Source organism: Peromyscus leucopus, chromosome 5 (genome assembly GCF_004664715.2).
Source record: "Peromyscus leucopus breed LL Stock chromosome 5, UCI_PerLeu_2.1, whole genome shotgun sequence".
NCBI lineage: Eukaryota > Metazoa > Chordata > Mammalia > Rodentia > Cricetidae > Peromyscus > Peromyscus leucopus.
This window is the reverse complement of record NC_051067.1, coordinates 88260903-88280415: the sequence shown is the minus strand read 5'-3', so window position 1 is coordinate 88280415 and position 19513 is coordinate 88260903.

Here is a 19513-nt window from a genome sequence, read left to right as displayed (position 1 = left end):
TTTTCAGTGATGTTGTGACACTTGTCTGGTCAGTAATTTTGAACACCATGGCTTCATGGCTTCTTTAGGTGGGATTAGTCTAATTATACACTAGAAAAAAAAATCCACAGAGTTGATAACAGTTGGCTGTATGATGAAAAACTTTACAAGAGATCACAAGATTCATACTTATCTGCGATATAAGTACCAGGTTTTTTGAAATACAGAGTTCACATTTTGTGATGAATGACAAAAATCAGATTTCAGTCAATGAGGTTAACCCAAGGCCCTGTGATGAATTATGTTTGAGAAACAAGCTTTCATGTTTTGTGCCTTCAATACAAAGGTCCAAGCCCTGAAGTCAAAGAATGAAAAGAAAACAAAAGGAGAGAACTTTCAGTAGTGACAACGTTAGACACCTCTGTGCCTGGAGGGGAGCAAGGCTCCGTCGCCTCTACAATTCCCTTTCGGATGGAGACTTGTGTATTTCCCACAGTGCCATGGTAAGTGATAAATCATTTTGTAAAGAGGTCTACTTCACTCTAAGACATGCTAAGGTACCAGATTAATCAAAATTTAATTATGTCCTTCAGCTACTGTGAATTTTTGTTCTACATTGTACCTGATTATCTCTTGAGTTCACGTCTTAGACTCCAGTGATTCCTAACATCTTACAGAGAGAGACGAGCCAAAAAAGTACCTGCTCATCAAAGTCTAAAGAATATTTTTGAGACATAAACCTGCAAGTTCGAGGTACTTTCAACTCTGCATGTGTGTCTGGAGAGAAAGAGTGAACAGAGAAATGGAAGCAGACATGCTTGGCTGGAGGGAGAAGGTGCTTTCTTTCCAATTGTTCTTATTCCCTGCAGGAGTAATGTGAGGTTTGAATTTCAAATTAGTTTTACTGTCTCAAGGCAAATATCTGCACTCTGTTGTGATGACTGGGACCTAAATGTTCCTTGAGTGCCTAATGATACCTATCCGAGAGGCTGTGTGTGATCTTACATATTTTCCCAGCGATCATCTGAGATGTTATTTTTATCTCATTTTCATGGATAGGAAACTGAGCCTCTGTGGGCTAGTGACTGTCTTTAAAGAAATAGCAGAGGAGTGGTTTGAGTCCTGAATTTCTTTCTTCAAATTCCATACAGGTGTCCCTTCCACCTAGACTTAACAAGCTACTAAACGGTCCATCTTTGTCCAAGCTAGAAGCAGGGACTTCAACATGGCTTTGTAACCATGACCCACCTTTCCACTTGGAGGACACTCTATCTTCAGGTCATGGACTCTCTGACGCTGTCAGGAGACACTTGCATGCAACACAGTTTCAGTACTAATATCCTCTCTCTGATCTTAACTTTTACAAAAGATGCAATAGACAGGCGGTGGTGGCGCATGCCTTTAATCCCAGCACTCGGGAGGCAGAGGTAGGCGGATCTCTGTGAGTTCGAGGCCAGCCTGGTCTCCAAAGAAAGTTCCAGGAAAGGCGCAAAGCTACACAGAGAAACCCTGTCTCGAAAAACCAAAAAAGCAATAAAATATTTTATATAAATACTGATATATATAAAATAATAGGAATTTAAATATTTTACCAAGTTCTTGCTAAGAAACTAAAAGAGAATTTTAAAACACATTTGAAATTCAAATTATAAGCTAGATTATAATTATAATAAATGAGGGAGACTTGAACACGTGAAAATGTCCTTTAACCGAGTTCTGAAAAGAAAAGTGAAATAATTTCAATGGAAATTATAAACCAGGCACTAGAAACATCTGATATTAGTAAACAAATTGCAATTTTTAAATGTATAAACATTGGAAAGGAAATTAGTTATTGTTATTGTTATTGATTTTGATTGATGATATGATTATTTGCCAGTCAAGAAATTCACAATCACTCTCAGAATAAATAAAATAAGTGTATGGATGGCTGTTAGGAACGAAAAATACAAAATTAATAGTCTTTCTCTAGCTTAGACATTAACTCTTGAAAGTAGAAATAAACCAATGTTTACATTAACAACAAAATCTGTAAATTCCTGGCAATAAATCCAATAATAACAGTTATACAAATAAAACTATAAAATATAACTCATAAACATAGTAAAATTCCAAAACAAAATTGAAAAATAATTCCACATTTTGGGGGTGAGTGGAGGCTGAACCAGGGTCTCATAGCCAAGAAAACTCATGACCTTCTTGCCTCAGTCCCTTTTGAGTTCTGAGAATACAGTCAGACATCCCATATTATCCTCAATATTCAACATGCTAAATAGGAATATTTGATAAAACATGGATGTCCAAAGGGAATCCAATTATATAATGAGAACATCTAAACGCTACATTTGGGTGGAGGAAAGCATTAAAGAGAAGTATAGTGACATCTAATATCAGGCCTCAGAGTGAAGCTTGTTTAGCCACTGTTCCATTGTCATGGGAACAGAGAAATGGATGGTTGGGGATGTTTACAAATCAGACATCTCCTGTTGTTCGAGATTATTCTTTTTCATCCTCACATCTTACTGCCTTTTTTTCCTTTCAGTTTCCACTCTAATTTCATGTCCTGTACCTAAGCCCACCATGTGTGTGCGTGTGTGTGTGTGTGTGTGTGTGTGTGTGTGTGTGTGTGTAATTAAAATTTAATATCTTATTATTGGAGAAAAATGTGATTTCTGTCTTTCTATACCTGTGTAATTTAACTTAATGTAATTTCTAATTCTATCATTCTTCCTACAAAAGTCGTGATTTAACTTTTCTTTACAACCAAATAAAATCCCAGTGGGCACATGCACTATATTTTCTTTATCTCCGTTTTTAGCTATAGTGAATAGGGCAACAACAAGCACGGATTTACATGTATTTCTGTTGTAGTACTTAGAACCCCTGGTTATCTCCTCAGGAATGGCAGAACTGGATCATGTGGTAATTCTATCCTAAGTTTGTTGGGAAACTTCCATGCTAAAATGGAAACTTACACCATCAGAGTGAACCAAAATCAGGAAAGGACGATTTTAATTCATGATCTAGCCTGAATACTAATTAATGTCTAAAAATGAATATTATGTTTGCCTAATTGAGTCTCTATCTGAAGGACTTAAAGTGATCCCTTACTGTTCATTCAAGTATTAAAAAAAGATTAAGGCACTTAAAAAATATGTTAAGAGACAAGAAACTAAAAGCAAAGTTTGCTTATGGACTTAAATATTCAAATTAAAGACAGCAATTGTCTCTGAATAAAATTTAGCTGTGACATACACAAATTTGTCAGTCAGAACACAGTTTTAAATAAATATAAATATGCAAAATGTGTTCCATATTTGCATATTTTGCATGTATTTATACAAATAAAAGAAAGTTATGGAAAATTCTTACTAATGTTGATAACTTGATAGGGAATGTTTGTAAAATAAGGAGCAAAGGTATTTTGTGTATTTATATCTGTTATATAATTATTTTGTTTGTGATAAAATATTTTATAAAATTATTTTATTCTGAGTCATAAAACATTTGAACGCAGAAGCTATTTAATATAACAACCATCCTGTCTGTCAGTCAAGACACCATCAACATGAATGAATATCTTTTAAAATATCACTCAGTGGGAAATATTACAAATTGAGCATCTGTCACAGTTGTTTTAAAATTGTTTCTCATGAAAACTGATGACCATAAATAATTCTGTATTCACCTGCCTCTCATCCTGCTGTGCAGCCGATTTTTGAAGCCACAGGTAAAACCTGATGTGTAAAGGAAGACAGTAAGTGAAGTTACTTCCTCTTCAACTCCTCATTTCTTCCTTGTAAGTCTACCCAGACTGAGAGAGAAGACAAGCTTCAAACGGCGTGAGAATCCAGATATCTGACTAACTCTTTCACTCAATAAGTATTTGTTAAGTATTGATACACACACACACACACACACACACACACACACACACACACACACACACACACACACACACCAGAAAAAGAAAAATGGAAATGAAAAATTCTTGCCTCTCAATGGACTTACTGTTGAAGGAAAGCAAAAAAAATAAATAAAATCAGAAAATTACTGCTCAAAAGGCAGGAAAAAAATCAATGTCTTCATCATGGGGTAAAAATGAAGTCTGAAATTGTAAATAAGTTGGTCAAGGAAGCTAACATCTGATGAAGACTGAATAGATACGATAATTACATTGACTACATATTCTGGGACTTTTTAAAAAGATGATTATTATTTCACACATTTCAGTGATTGCAGAAGGTCTAAAATTCACCAGAGTTTTAATCAAAAGGCAGGAAGGACTATTCCATGCAGTGAATTAGTAGAGCCAAGCAAAAAAGAAAGAATTATTCCACTAAGAATGAACTGGCTCACTTTAATAAAGTGATTACATACCATTTAAGGACAAGAGCATCAGGACCAAATTCTACAACTTCTAACATCCCATATCCATAAATGTGCTTGTTTGAGATTGCATTTGTACTCAGGAGGAAAAGGCATATCTCTGCTTTCACAGTCCAATCTAAATAACTCACTAAATTCATCCACAGCTCTTCTCACAATTGGACTTCTTTATAATCCCAGAATAGTTCTGCAGTTTTCAGGAGGGAACAGCTATTATTTGAGTTAAGAGTGTGGCTTGCTTCTGTCGTTTATAGATAAGAGTGCACTTTTCAATGTGGATGCCTGGAGGACTAGTTTTCTATAAATTTATTGTATTCCTAAAGGTCAGAGCCTTTCTCTCACTTCCTTGAGATGGATGGCAGCAGCTTTATGAAATGGGACCACACTTCATATTCATAATGTATCAGCTGGTGGAATAAATTAAACAGAAAACTTTTCTGTTTCCTTCCCCATTTTATCAATACACCAACTAGAGAATATAATACTTCTGTGCTCACTCTTATAGCTAAACTCATCTCTCCGATAAATTATGTTACAGATTGTTACAAAGTTTCTTAAGCTTAGAAGTTGAAGCTGAGAGCCCTAAGCACGAGGTTGTTGGTCGGCCTGTACTTTCATATTAGGGTGGTCTTACCTATCTTCACATCTAGAATGAGATCTGTGAGTGCTGCATTTGGTCTTATTTAGTATTCCCGGAAAGAAAAGAATGATTCAGTATATTCAAGAATGCTAATGATGCAGTTCAATGACTCATCTACAGTGGAGCAAAAATGTGTCCTTCAAAAATGTGTAAATTTAGTTTGGCAAGAATGCTGCCATCTCTAGGTGCAACTTCTAACACTGCCCCAGCATAGCCCTTGTTAATTTTCCTGCATAGTTTCCCAGCACACTACAAGTATGCCAAAGACTCAGCAGCATACAAACAGACCCTGGGACTAGCATGTACCTGACTCTGATACTCTCTTAAGAAAAACTAGGTATATCCAAGTTTGTGTAGTCTTTGTTACCCTAATGCATGTGCTCCCTTCCTCCTGGACCAGTCAGAGGGGACCACCTAGTCTTGCCCCAGGAACAGACTTCTTGTCCCTGAGTCAACTGCACCCATTGGGCCTCTTCTCTTTCATTAAGCTAACTGTAGGTCTCTCACCTTTCATCAAGCCAGTGTGTTTTTGCTAGTAAGAAGAGGTATGCAAGGCTTCTTGGTACCTAGATTCTGAATTAACAGAATTGCATTGTTTCATTACATTTGTTGCCTAAAACAACTGACCAGACCACGCTAATTTCAATGGTAAGAGAAGTAGTCTCCATCTCTCCATAAAAATGGCTGCAAATCCAACTGATAAAGAGTTTGGACACAAGAAGAATAATGACAATATTTTTTCTAAATCAGTTATTATATTAGGCAAGTAAATGTGTTTATCATATGAACTAATGATTATGGTAAGTGAAATCATTCTATGCTTACTCTGCTCTGTGTAAGGGCTTTATATATGCCAGTTTGTTGCATTCTCTAAAACTCCCTGAACTAGATATTGTTACCATAGTGATTCAAGGCACAAGTGTAAGACAGAGTTGCATTAATGATATGAGGAATGAATGAGAACTACCTGTCACGGTTGAATGAGTGTGACATCAGATAAGTCTCACAGGAAAGAATAAAAACCACACCAAAGTAATGTGTGCATGGAGTTCAGGCTTTGGAGCTGACATTGTAATGTTTCTTAAGTTTGTCTAATCATCAAGTTGCTCTGAGGGCACAAGTCACAAATACAGAAGCCTGGGCTAGAAGCCAGACAGCACAAATGAGAAGCTCTGGGGAAAGATCCAGAATTCTGTTTTACAAACACACTAGGATGACTCGTAGTGATGAGTAATTTTCCTGCAAAGCTGGGATATTTTTACCATCTACAACCCCAAGTCATTTTAGAAAGGGGAGGAATATTCATTGATCCCTCTATTTCACCCCCCCCCAAGACATGAGTTCCTAGTACCTCCAGCCATCAATCTTCCTGGGTTAAAATATATCATTTAATTTATGTGTGAATGCATGTGCTTACACATAAACATGTTTCCGTTGTGTTACCCAATTCTACCCTGCTATGCCAAAATATCAGAGAGAGATTGTTTCGGGATGAAGTAATACATCGTGGAGGTTTGGTGTGACATGGGAAACTGTTTTAACTCTGATCATGGCCCAAGAAACAGCCCCTTTAATTGTCCCCATCTCCTGTTCTCATCACTTCTCAATGGCCCATCACACTGAACATACAGAGATAGTGCTGGCATGATGTATTTGAAACTTGTATCATAGTACAATGATACTCCATCACCAGTAAGTACCTTCTATGTTAGTAACCATTTTATCCCACGTCCATTTTTTTTTAAATAGATTTTTTGGTTGACATTGGCCGGGTATGCTGTCTTATTGACAGTCGCTCTATGAACTTTCAGATACTGTGTCTTTAATACTTCTTCCTTTTTCATTCTGTCAGTACATTGCTTTATTGCATCCCCATTTATAATTATTAATGAATTCGTGTTTGTTTCTGTCACTTTCATTCTTTTTCAAATTGCCTTCTGTTTCTGGGTTCATTTTTATTATTTCCTGCTACTAGGCTTTCAAGGAGTGACAGGAATATTGGCCAGTTCTCACGTCCTATGGGCTGTGCTCCGCCATTTACTCTTCCCCATTGTGGGTAGCATTCACTAGTGTTGCTCTTTGTTTACTACACTTTTGGGGGACCCACCACCCAGCTCCTAAATGAATCACACACAGAGGCTTATTATTACTTATAACAATAAGTGCCTTATTATTACCTTAGCTTGGCTTGCTTCTTGCCATCTTTCCTTAATTTAAATTACCCCACGTATCTTTTACCTCTGGGCTTTTCTTTTCTATTCCTGTATACTTTTCTTTGTTTATTATGTCATGGCTTGCTGTGTAGCTGGGTGGCTGTCCCCTGGAGTCCTTCTCCTTCTCTGGCTACTTTTTTTCCCTCCCATATTTCTCCTCCTATTTAGTCTCTCTACCTGTCAGCTCCGCCTATCCTTTCTCCCGTCTTGCTATTGGTGGTTCAGCTCTTTATTAGACCATCAGGTGTTTTAGACAGACATAGTAACATAGCTTCAAAGAGTTAAATGCAACACAAAAAAAGTAACGCATCTTAAAATATTCTACAACACAGCAGTCATTTATTTCTTGGGTATTTGTATCCTATTTCCTCTTTAATTTTGCTTAAGAAACTTGAAAATGAACATAATTTTATCCAGACTTTAATCATTCTCTCCTCATATGGCTTCTGCAACACTTGAATATACCATTTCTTATCTATGTACTTATGCACAGCAATTTTTGAGAGAGGTTCTAATACTGCAATTTTCTGAAGCTTTGAAATCAGAGAATATTTAATTCTGCCCTTTTCAGTTTTTTGTTTGTTTGGGCTTTTTCTGGGTAAAAAAAATACTGCAGATATTTGGTTACATGATCAACACTGAAAGTTAAATGAAGCCTGAATAAAATATGAAAGCCCTCTGTGTGAATTATGTGCATGGAGAAGCTGGATTGTACTCCAAAGGGAGCTGGAACCCATAAACAGATACCACAGTTTGGATCTTCAGATTCCCTTCAATGGTTTATGGATAAAAGCTTTTTCCCAAAGAATCCCTAGTGGGAGGTAGTGGAACCCGTGAGGGTGGAGCTTAATGGAGGTTGCTCTATGTGTTATTAAGAGAATGCCCCAAAGGGTCATGGGTCTCTCCAACACCCCTCCCCTTTTTTCTTTGTGGCTTCCTGGCTGGGGTATAAGTGACCCTGCTTTCCCTCACTCTTACCATGGTGTGCTTTGCCACAGGCTCAAGGCAGTGTGGCTAATAAATCACAGAACAGAATTTCCCTAAGTGTAAACTGATTTAAACCACTGCCCCAGCTAATTATCATCATTACAATGATGGAAAATCTATACACATGGAGACATTTCAAGGACTGTAAACTGTGGATTGTCTTATCTTTATCCCTAAGAAACTTACATACAATGAACAGTAGCCCAAAGATTCCCTCCTTCCCTTCCAAGGAATCATTTTCCTGCTGTAAGGCTTGGTTTCTTTGTAGGAAGAAAGGGATATTGACCAGCTAATCGAGACTCCCTTTTATAATTTCCGCATTCCTCTCCTGAAGTCTAGATCCACTTGTGTACAGGTATTAAATGACCACAGATATGAGTCTTACTGAATGCCTGCCTCTAGAAAACATTTCAGTCTTTGCCCCTTTCGCTAGTACGTGGAAAAATATTTTATATTTTTCTCATATTCATCTTTCTGTTGAAAAAAATACCATGAGCTCATTTCTTTATGTGATGTTTACATGTGATACTTTGCTTTTGAAAACTTAGAACGTTTTCTATTTGCCTTTATTCTTCAGTTATGTTATCTTAGTACAAAGAGCTATGATTTTTACCTTTTCCCTTAATTCTCTCCTTTGACTTTCTCTGGTCATTTCAGTATGAAATCTTCCATATTCTTTACATTCTTTGAAATTTATTTCTTTATGATTCTACTTCAAATGTTTAATTTTCATAACTTATGTATCTTGTCTGAAAACTTTCTTGCACCTGTTTAATGTTACAATATCACCACCATCCTGTATCACCTTTTGTACAACAGAACCTTCAATACAGTGTGCTGTTTTTGCCTTCCTTTGAAGTATTTGAACTCTTTAAAATTCTATTTTTTTGTGCTTCCGTGTTCTTATGAGGTTACTCACTATACTGTCTGGCAGTATCAGAGTATAAAAAATAAGCAAAACAATCCAATAAACAATAAAAACAATTCTTAATCCCCCCAAGTAACTCCTCTGTTTCCTAGGGAAAAGCATGTTTTAATGTTTCTTAAAATTATGGTTCAGCAGCCTGTGGAGAATCTGTAGTTAGAAATGGAAGTTTAAAGTATCTTCTCCAAAGTAACTCGATTTTCAAATCTGCTCTTTGAAATTATGAGATTTCTTATTTGTCATGATTTTACATCTGATGACAACCGACCTTGAGCTTTGAGTAGCAGTGAGTACAAGGAAAAGGCTCCATTTCTCTTGAGTTACAAAGGGGAGAAGGGATGTAGAGTCACATCCATTTCATCACCTGCACCCCCAAAAGTGTCACCTGATGGCCTCTTCTCTAGGTAAAAGCCACTTTCCCACTTGACGGTTCAAACCAATTCCTGTCACTTCAGGGGGTTTCAAATCATTCCCTGCATTTCTTTATTGTTTGGTTTTATTTTTCTCCTGTAACTGTTCTGGGTTGATCAGAAAGAAGAAAGTCAACATTCTCCCAGGTTTGATATTTTACTAGTAGCCTGGACCTATGATGCTATCTTACTAGAGAGCATTGCACCGTGATATTTTTTTAACTTTCCAGAGGTTGATATAATATCCTTTCTCCTGTGGTTGTAGAAAGGATAGAGATTGCAGGTATCATTCAGCTCTCTGAATTTTCAACCTTTGGGGGTTGAAAGACCTTTTCACAGGGGTTACCCAAGACCATCAGAAAACACGGGTATTTACATTACAATTCATAACAGTAAAATTACAATTATGAAGTAGCAATGAAAATAATTTTATGGTTGAGGTCACTACAACATGAGCAACTGTATTAAAGGGTTGCAGCATTTGGAAGGTTGAGAACCACTGCTTTAAAGGTATTATATGGCAAAACTACATGTTAATATTGTTACTAGTTTTTTGTCTCGGAGTTGAGTTTCTTATCTCATGATCAAGAAAAATAAGTGGTGAAAAGAGATGAAAACGAATGCCAAGAGGCATTAAGGAACAGGTTTTGGTGTGTTTGTTTGTTTGTTTGTTTTTATACCCTAGGAAAAGACCAATTTCATCCCATATAAATGTTTCTAAGTAAGTGGATTATAGTGGGCATGATCGATTGGGTCTGCCCTGATCTTCACTACTTGTCCACACATAAATCAGGAATCTAGCTGAGACAAATCTGATGGGCTAATCTGAGCAGATTTGGGAGTTCTGATAGGTGGGTGAATGTATGGAGTTTCAGGAAGACGATAAATTTTCTTCTTTCTCTCCTTCCTTTTCCTCTTCCTTCTTCTTCTTGTTTGTTGTTGTTGTTGTTGTCTTTGCAAGACAGTCAAAAAATTCCAAGGGGGAGAGGAAAAATGAAAAACAAAGGCTGGGAGCTAGCCAAGGCCTTGATGAATCAGAGCCTTGGGGTTTCAGTTCCTGGATTCACCTACTAGGACGAGTCACCTATGAAATGCAGGGGCCTTTTAGACCTCACTGCCCATTCTGCTACGACATACAGACCTTTTTTCCCCTTGGGCCTGTAGCAGTAACTGCTGTCCTGCACCTAACAGCTCTCAATACAACCACCAGCACCCTGACACTGAAAAAGTTAGGACCTAGAGCAGTTCCTTCGCCATGCCACAGAATCCCTCCAGGCGCCCTTTGTTAGTTCTCCAGTTCCTGCCCATCTCTAGGCTTTTTGAGAACTTCTGGTAGCCGTCAATATATTACCTTTTACTGTAATTCTACCCTTTCAAGTGAGTTAAATAAGTGAAATCATATAGAGTGTATCCTTGGGGACTGGTTTGTTTTCACTCATCATTGCATTTTCTGGAGACTCATCCAGACCTATCAGTCAGCCATTCCTTTGTTTTGTCAAATGGGATTATACAGTATGGCTGTGCCACAATTTACCCATTCATTCATTGAAGAATACCTGGTTGCGGCTGATTCTAGATACTGAAAATAAAGCTGATATAAGCATTCACAAGCAGTTTCTTTTATGGATATAAACTTTCATGTATCTGGCTAAATATCTTGAAGTACATTTGCTGAGGTGTGTGGTATGTATGTAATTATGTATTTTTGATTTTGTTTTATTTTTAGTTACACATATGCCTGCATGCCTATGTGTGGGTATGTGCTGGAAGTATCAAACATCTGGAAACTGGAGTAACAGGTGTTGTGACCCACCTGACGTGAGTCTTAGGAATCCAACTCTGTCCCCTGGGAAAGAAGTATGAGCTCTTAAGCACCGAGCCGCCTTCCCAGTGCTGTGCCTTATGATGTAGTTTTAAGACACGGCCAAATTGTCTGCCAGAGCCACTGTGCCGTTTCCATTCTCATAATGCACAAGTGACCGGGTTCTCTCCATCACAAGCCATTGCTGTAGTCACTGTTCCCCATTTCAGCCACTTGCAGGCATTTGGTGATACCTCACTGTGATTTTCATTTACATTTTGCTAGTGGTCCATGATACTGAAGCATTTTTCATGTCCTCTTTTACCATCTGTACTGCTAGGCGGGATGACTCTTCGTGACTTTTACCCAGTTTTTCTTCACTCATTTGATGCTTCACAGTTGCCCTAGCTGACTGTCCATGATGTCCTAGTTAGCTTCAACCATAAACTTGACACAGCCAAGAGTCACCAAGAAGGGAGTGTCTACATGGTACCACATACAATGGTCCGAGGGCAGGTCTGTAAGAGATTATCTTGGTTGGTAATTGATGTAAGGGGAACAGCTGACCTTAGGTAGCAGCATTGCTGGGCCGGTGGTCCTGAACTGCTGTAAGGAAGCTAGTTAAGCATGATCCTGAGAGCAAGCCAACAAGCGTAATTCCTCCACGGTTTCTGCTTCAAGCTCTTGCTTGCTTGAGCTCCTGCCCAGACTTCCCTCAGCAATGGTCTGTGGCCTGAAAGTGTGAGCCAAATAAATCCTTTCCAGACTTCCCTCAGCGATGGTCTGTGGTCTGGGAGTGTGAGCCAAATAAACTCATCTAAGTTGCTTTTGGTCGGAGAGCTTTATCACAGCCACAAAAAAGCAAACTAGAACAACTGCCAATCATAGAAAGACAGATACTGCAGCATTGCATTCTTATAAGGCATTTAAATGAACAGAATTTATAAAATTAGTATAGAATGGAGACTCACAAGGGGCAGATGGGAGCTAGGAATCCATAGCAATGACATTTCAATCACACAAGACACAAAAGGTCTAGAGATACCCTGGGGGTAGCATTATACCTATTGTCAGCAGTGATGTGGTGCACACTTCAACAGCTGAGTACATCTAATGTGAAGGGAGATAGTGAACATTTACCTTGAAGAAGAAGTCTTTCGTTTGTATCAGAATGCTTCATATCGATAAAACATTTTCATGAAAAAATATATCAGCAAAGTAATTTTTAAAAAGACTGAACTTTAGACCAATGAATTTATAATGTGTGAGCCTAGCAAAAGAACAGAAATGGCATGTTTTTAATTAAGTGATTATAACGGGCATGATCAGGTCTGCTTAGATTATCACTGCCAGTCCTTTGGTCTGGAGCTAGACAAAGGTGAGTTCATTTAAAAGAGAAACTTCCTGCAGTTTTGGTTAACTTTCCCCCAAGCTAAGCAGACCACAGAGAGAAGCAGCAAACCAAGCTCTAAAGAAAAAGGTCTATGGAGAGAAAGCCTCTAAGATGAGCATTGGAACAAGAAAATGTAACGTTAGTACTCAAAATCTGGCTCGAGGTATGTCATGCAACTATCTTAATTGTTCACATGTTTTCACTTTTTAAGGAAGAGCTGCTTCATATTTGAGCCTGCTAGAGATGTTTTTGGAGAGCTAAAGACGAAATTATCCAACAGGAGATTAAAATTTTGCAGAAAACAAATAACTGCCTAAAGATCCAATCTTGGCATTCAGCACTGATCACCAAGGAGCCCACAGAGGGCCCACATGGGAGCACAGTGAGATGGGACTGCCTTCTCTCTAATGCCCTGGAGACTGGCACTTCGTTGCACAAACAGGAAATGTAGAGACATTGCCCTAAAGTTTCAAGAAATTGGGGGTTCTCATGTTGTGGTCCTTCCTTCCTTCCTTCCTTCCTTCCTTCAAATAACATAACTGTACTGTTTCAACAACTTTGATAACATATTTCTGTTAAACAATCACAGAAACTATCAGAAAGCCCCAAACCCCTTCCAAATGCCATGATATTGGCTGCCACTTCCCTTACTGAATTTATTTGATATTAAGAAAGAATGTGGGGTTGGGGATTTAGCTCAGTGGTAGAGTGCTTGCCTAGCAAGCGCAAGGCCCTGGGTTCGGTCCTTAGCTCCAGAAAAAAAAAAAAAAAAAAAAAAAAAAAAAAAAAGACAGAAAGAAAAGAAAAAAAAAAGAAAGAATGTTACCATAAATTGCAAGCTATTTTCTCAGATTCAGAACTTTTCTATTTTAATAAAAAGCATACAATTTTCAGCTCCTGCTTGTGTTCTTCCCTTGATTTGATGTTTGGGCCAGATGTTTCTTTTTACTAATCAGCACCTGGATTTTTGATTGTCCCCATTTGAATATTCTGGCCTGATTATCAGCTGGAATTAGGAGAAGAGCTGCCTCGAGTCATTATTCACATAAGAGGCTCCTAAGAAAATATTCAGTGTTCACCTGTGAACAGGGAGGTGGAGGAGAGTCCCTGAAAGCAGGTACAAAGTAGCACAAAAATGCAGAATGAAGAGTCTCCTTTCTGATGTCGCTAGCTCCGTGCACAGGTTTCATTCTCTGATTCATAGTTCAAGGACAGTAAGTGTTCTTTCATTAGTTTATTACAATTCAGTTCAGTATCTAGAGATTTTATAAACTAGTCAAGGCCAACAGTATCAGATAAACAACACCATAAAACTCCCTTCCATAGTCTATTGCACATACTCTCTTTGGAGGGGAAGTCAAGACAGTGCACTGGCATTCAGTTTCATGCGGCTTCCTCTTATCTGTCTCCACTAAGTGAATGGTGTTCTGATTTTTCAGATATTGTATGGGGCATGACCTAAGAAATGACAGCATCCACAGTGAAACCTATAGAACTCAGGGCTGAAGAGACAGCTTAGTCAGAAAAGTGCTTGCAGGCAGAGCTAGCTGTCCCTGGAGCACCTAAAGAATGGGAATGTACACCACCAATGGAGACATGCTGAAAAGTTTCCTAAGTGAAAAACAAAAGTGGTTAGTGTCCAACATTAAAACCATAACCTCAGGACTTGTGTTTTCTAGCAGAAAGCATTAGTAGTGCCTCTAGACAGAAATGAACCTGTAGCTTCCCAGAACAGTGACTCAGAGAAAGGCGCTGGAATCCCCAGTGATATCACGTCTGCTTGTGGGAGTGACTGGTCTGGGTTTGCTGTTGGAAGAGATTGGGGTTCACAGAAGTGGGCGTGCAGCCAAGGGCCGGAGGCAAGGGCGGGGAGCAGAGGGGAGAGCCACACGTGGAGGTGCTTGCTGCGAGAACTGGTCCCTTTACAGAGTGTTCCTCACGTGAGCGTGTCAGGTTCCTCATTATGTGCAGGATTTCAGTGCATACTTCAGCTAGATACACTTTTTCTTTGAGCTCCTTTTTACCACCGATGACATGATCTTCCGGCAGACCTACTAAGCAAGGCCTCAGTAGAACGATGACAGTCATTTTTCTGCTCTGCTTTAGGACTTATGATATTTAATCTTATCAAGTGATTACAAATAGACCAGTGATGAAAAGTTGTATGCACTGGGCTGGAGAGATTGGTCAGCAGTTAAAGTCACTTGGCTGCTAAACTTGACAACCCAAGATGGACCTCCAGGAACCCAAATAGTGGAAGGAAAACAAAACACCCATTAGCACAAACTGACCTTTGGTATCCAAGAATGAACATATGTGGGTGCACATTCGTGTGTATGCATCTGCACACACACACACACACATGTAAATAGTAAATAAACATAAACTATAAAAAGTTATGTATGTAGTGTGCCAAAGATTATATATGCACATAATGGAAAAACTAAATTTGAATAAGAATACAATATACTTATACAACTATACCTAATTCTATCTTAATAACTTAGTAAAAATAGTTATTTAGTTATAAATTAATTATTCTTAAGATTATCATAGCCAGTGTTCCACCACTGCAGTGGAATAAGGGGTTACATGTTTTTCATGGGGACATATCATGTTCTATTTTTTGTAGTTAAATTCAAGAGATTTATGCTACTTTAAGGCAATGAAGTATAATGAAAAATAATTCTTCTGTGGGATAAGAATTATAGCTTCATAAAACTTAATTTCTGTCAAATAATGTTGCAGCGAATTGGATGTTTGTATCCTCTCAAAAGTTATGGATTGGAATCTAATCCCCGATGTGAAATTATCTGTGTGAGGGACTATAGGGAAGTAATTAAGCCGTGGTGCTAGAGCCTTTATCAACGGGATTAGTTTATTATTAAAAGAATAGTGCTGGTGTGCCTTTCTTCCATCTCAGAAGGATGTGCTTGGCAGTGTACTGCTGCCAATCACCTCAGGAGAGCTCTGCCATGGCAGCACAGATCTCCAGGTCTCAGCTTTCAGAACCCTGGGGATAAATGTCACCAAGTCATGGTACTTTGTTCTGAGACTCCACATTAAGACAAATAAAGATGTTACTATAGGTTTTGTGTGTGTGTGTGTGTGTGTGTGTGTGTGTGTGTGTTTGTACACCGGTACTCACAGAGGCCAGAGATCAACTTTGGGTACTGTTCCTCAAGCACTGTCTACCCCTTTTATTTTATTTTTTTTTTAGACAAGGTCTCTCACTTGCTTGGAGCTTTTAAGCAGACTCAGCTGGCTGGCCAGTGAGCGCTAAGGTTTCCCCACCTCTGCCTCCCTGGTATTGGGATTATAAATCCGACCATGCTGCCACATCACTTTTTTTCCTTAAGATGGTAATTTTTCTCCATCTTTGATGGCTTCTCTTCCACACCTCTGCTTTCTTATTTTTCATTTCTGCCTCATAGACAAAATTGCTTCTGCTTCTCTTGTGCATGAGAGCGTAAATAACTCCCTGAGAGGGAACACTGAGTCGGAATCCAGTTTGGGTGATCAAGCCTAAAATTTTGCCATCTCTTCTCCACGAGTGACAGATTATGGGAAACATTGTTTATCATCCTTAGTTTGTACATTTGGAAATTCACCTGAAAGTTCATAAGGGCCTCTGAGAGCCTTGACTATGTTCAGAGCCGTGTTTTACTATAGTGAAGGCATGTAAAGCAGAATGGACTCAGAATACAGCCTTCCGGGGTCTGCAAGGCCAGAGGTGTACTTCTAAGTCTTCCCTTAGCAAGCTGCTCAGAGCAAGCTGCTGCTTCTAGCAAGGGCAGCATGTTTCTACCTAGTGAAGCCTGCTCATAAAGGAGCAGGAGTTTCTATTGGAAGTTGGTCATACAGGTTTCCCCCAACTCTCCTATCAACCACAATTACCAAAACATCAGACTCCCAGAAGGAAAGCTGGGGTTCATAGCAAATCAGTGTTTGGACAAATAGTTCAGACGGGCTGCTACTGCAGGGTTCTATGCTGCAGGCAAGCCAAACAGTTTATAAATTAGTCATGAAAGGAACATTCCAAAACCAAGATTCCTAGATGCTAGCCAAGGCCAGTCCTTGCCTGAGGCAGACCCTTGAACAGAAATGTAATATTTGAGAAAAGTTATGCTTTCTGTATTAACTCTTTGCCATTGCATGCTATCCTGTGTGTAAAGTTAATTATAAAATTGTTCCATGTCTATTGGATATGTGTTTTCAGATATGCATTTGGGATACAAATGAGTGAGATTTTGTGACATTAAGTTTTCAGGATGCTATCTAAAATGAAATAACTTTTATTTCCTCAAATTCATTGTTCCTACCCTCCCCGCCAAATTCCAGGATCCTAAGTTCAATCTTGATCTTCTTATCAGGATTAATTAATATATTTTCTTTAGTTTTATAGATTGTTTCTAAATAGCATAAAAAACTTTCAACTTAGTCAAAGTGTAATTTTAACTCTAAAATGTTCGAGTGACTGTTCCTTGATGTCTCCTAATGAACATTTATTTCTGCACGCGTAAACACGGCAAGGCAAGAGAGGCTGTAGAATGAACTGCCACAGCTTCTGTCATCTGCCAAAGTGCTGTGCAAGACACAGAATTCTTCATCTGCTTTGCCTTCCCAGCTGGAAAGCAAAACTGAGTATCTGAGCTGAAGTTCACAACTAAAGTGCTTGGGCAAGATTCTGCGTGAAAAACAATGTTAGACAAACACAACTATATATGCAGGGGTGGATTTTTGTTTGTTTGTTCGGTTTTTGCTTGTTTTGTTTTTGACAAATAGAAGGACTTTTTTCCCTAAAGAAAAATATCTGATTGTTCCAAAATACAGAAAGTAATCATAGATGATGGGAGAACTGAGCGAGTATAGGAAGTTAATTAAGTTCTGAGGAAAATAGACTTTACTTAAAATTACAACACGTAAAAGGCAGAGTCTGGGGAGACACACCAGGAAGTTCTGGGGCAGCTCTGATGGGTTTGTGCAGAAGGAGAAAAGCATTGTGAGTCCTCCACTGCCACAGATCAAATGAACACAACACCAGAATTTGGTGGATTCTCTCTGCAAAAATGTCATATTGGTCTTGGACCTCAGTTTCTCTGAACTGCAAAATAACCAAGATCCATCTTTCAGCTGTGTGAATTTCCAAATGTTGGAGCCCAGAACCACTTTGGGTACATTCTCCTTGCTTTGTAACACTCTTTCAAAAGGATAGAACTGGAAGTCATTTCTGAAAGAGCTAAAATCTCTTATATCTAGGTTACTTTAGTGATATCTGTTCCAAGACATGCTTTTGACATTATGATTAATAGGGAGTCTACAACCATGGTTTTTCTGAGGCACTTATGCATACCTCTTAGACAAATATCGAATCTCCTTCATAGCTCTTTTGATGTTGGCCTCTTATGACCAGATTCTATATTCAGAACATATCTTTTTAAGATAATTTTTATACTTCAATGATGTTTCAGTTTTTCTAGAAGTCCCTGGATACTTACAAAGAGCCTCCTTTCATCTTATGAAGCAGGAATCCTAGTAGTAATTAGGTTGTTTGATATGCTCAATATTTCTTAATTAGTTCAACACTATTGAAAATGCTGTCAAGTCAGGAGAACCTAATACTCCTTAAATTAGTTTTATATATGACCATGCAATTAATGTAGTATGTTTCAGAGATTATCCCTATTAAAGAGAGGCCTTGGTGGCTCCAGGAGCAAGGCAATGTCTTCACCATTCATAGTATGTCTTACCAGTAATGAAAACATGACTTGAATCCTTACCATGTCATTACATATCATAATCTAATTAACTCCAATGGAATCTGATAATGGTACTTAAGGTAATGAAGTAACCACCACCATTTAGATTTACTATTTGGAGTGGGTTATACTACCCTCTCCTGGTTGCCTAAAGAATCATGATAAACTACACCTTAGAAAGTTGTTTCTGGGTATTGGAGAGACACTTCAGTGGTTAAGGGTACTTAGTAGTTAAGAGTACTCACTGCTCTTACATGGGAGCAGAGGTAGGTTCCTGTGTACTCCACAGGCACACACATTCAGGTACACACTCACCCATTCACACACACACACACACACACACACACAATTAAAAAGAAAAGAAATATGTTGTCTAAGAAACACATTTTCATGCAGGATCTTTTACCAAAGACTACAGCAGGGTTTCTTAATCTTCCTAATGCTGCAATCCTTTACTGTAGTGGTGACCCCCAACCATAAAATTATTTCATTGCTCTTAATAACTGTAATTGTGCTACTGCTATGAATCATAATGTAATTATCTGATATGCATGATATCTGATGTGTAACTACTATGAAGGGTCAAGACCCACACGTTGAGAACCACTGCACCTGATCTACCACTGGTGCTCCAAGCCACAGGCTTGGATTAAAACTACCAAGAAGATGGCCCCTGGCCCTGAACTTTCCCAGGGAACCATTAAGTACCTGCAAACTGGTTTTAGCCAAGGACCAAGCAACTTGTGAAAGCTTAGGTCAAACTTCTGACTCAAGATCTGTGATAGAAATTGATTAGACGTGAGTGAACGGTGAGGAGAATCTAATAATGGTCATTCATGTGCTGTGTGGTGGGCTATTTTCTTCAGTGGGCTATTTTCTCTTGGATATGTCTGTAAGTTGTTTACTTTTCTTAGACACACATTTGCAAAATGGAAATGATATCTTTAAAATTTGTTTCTCTGCAATATCTCAAGGAATAGACAAATACCGAGTCTCTACTTTTCCTGGCAATATAAG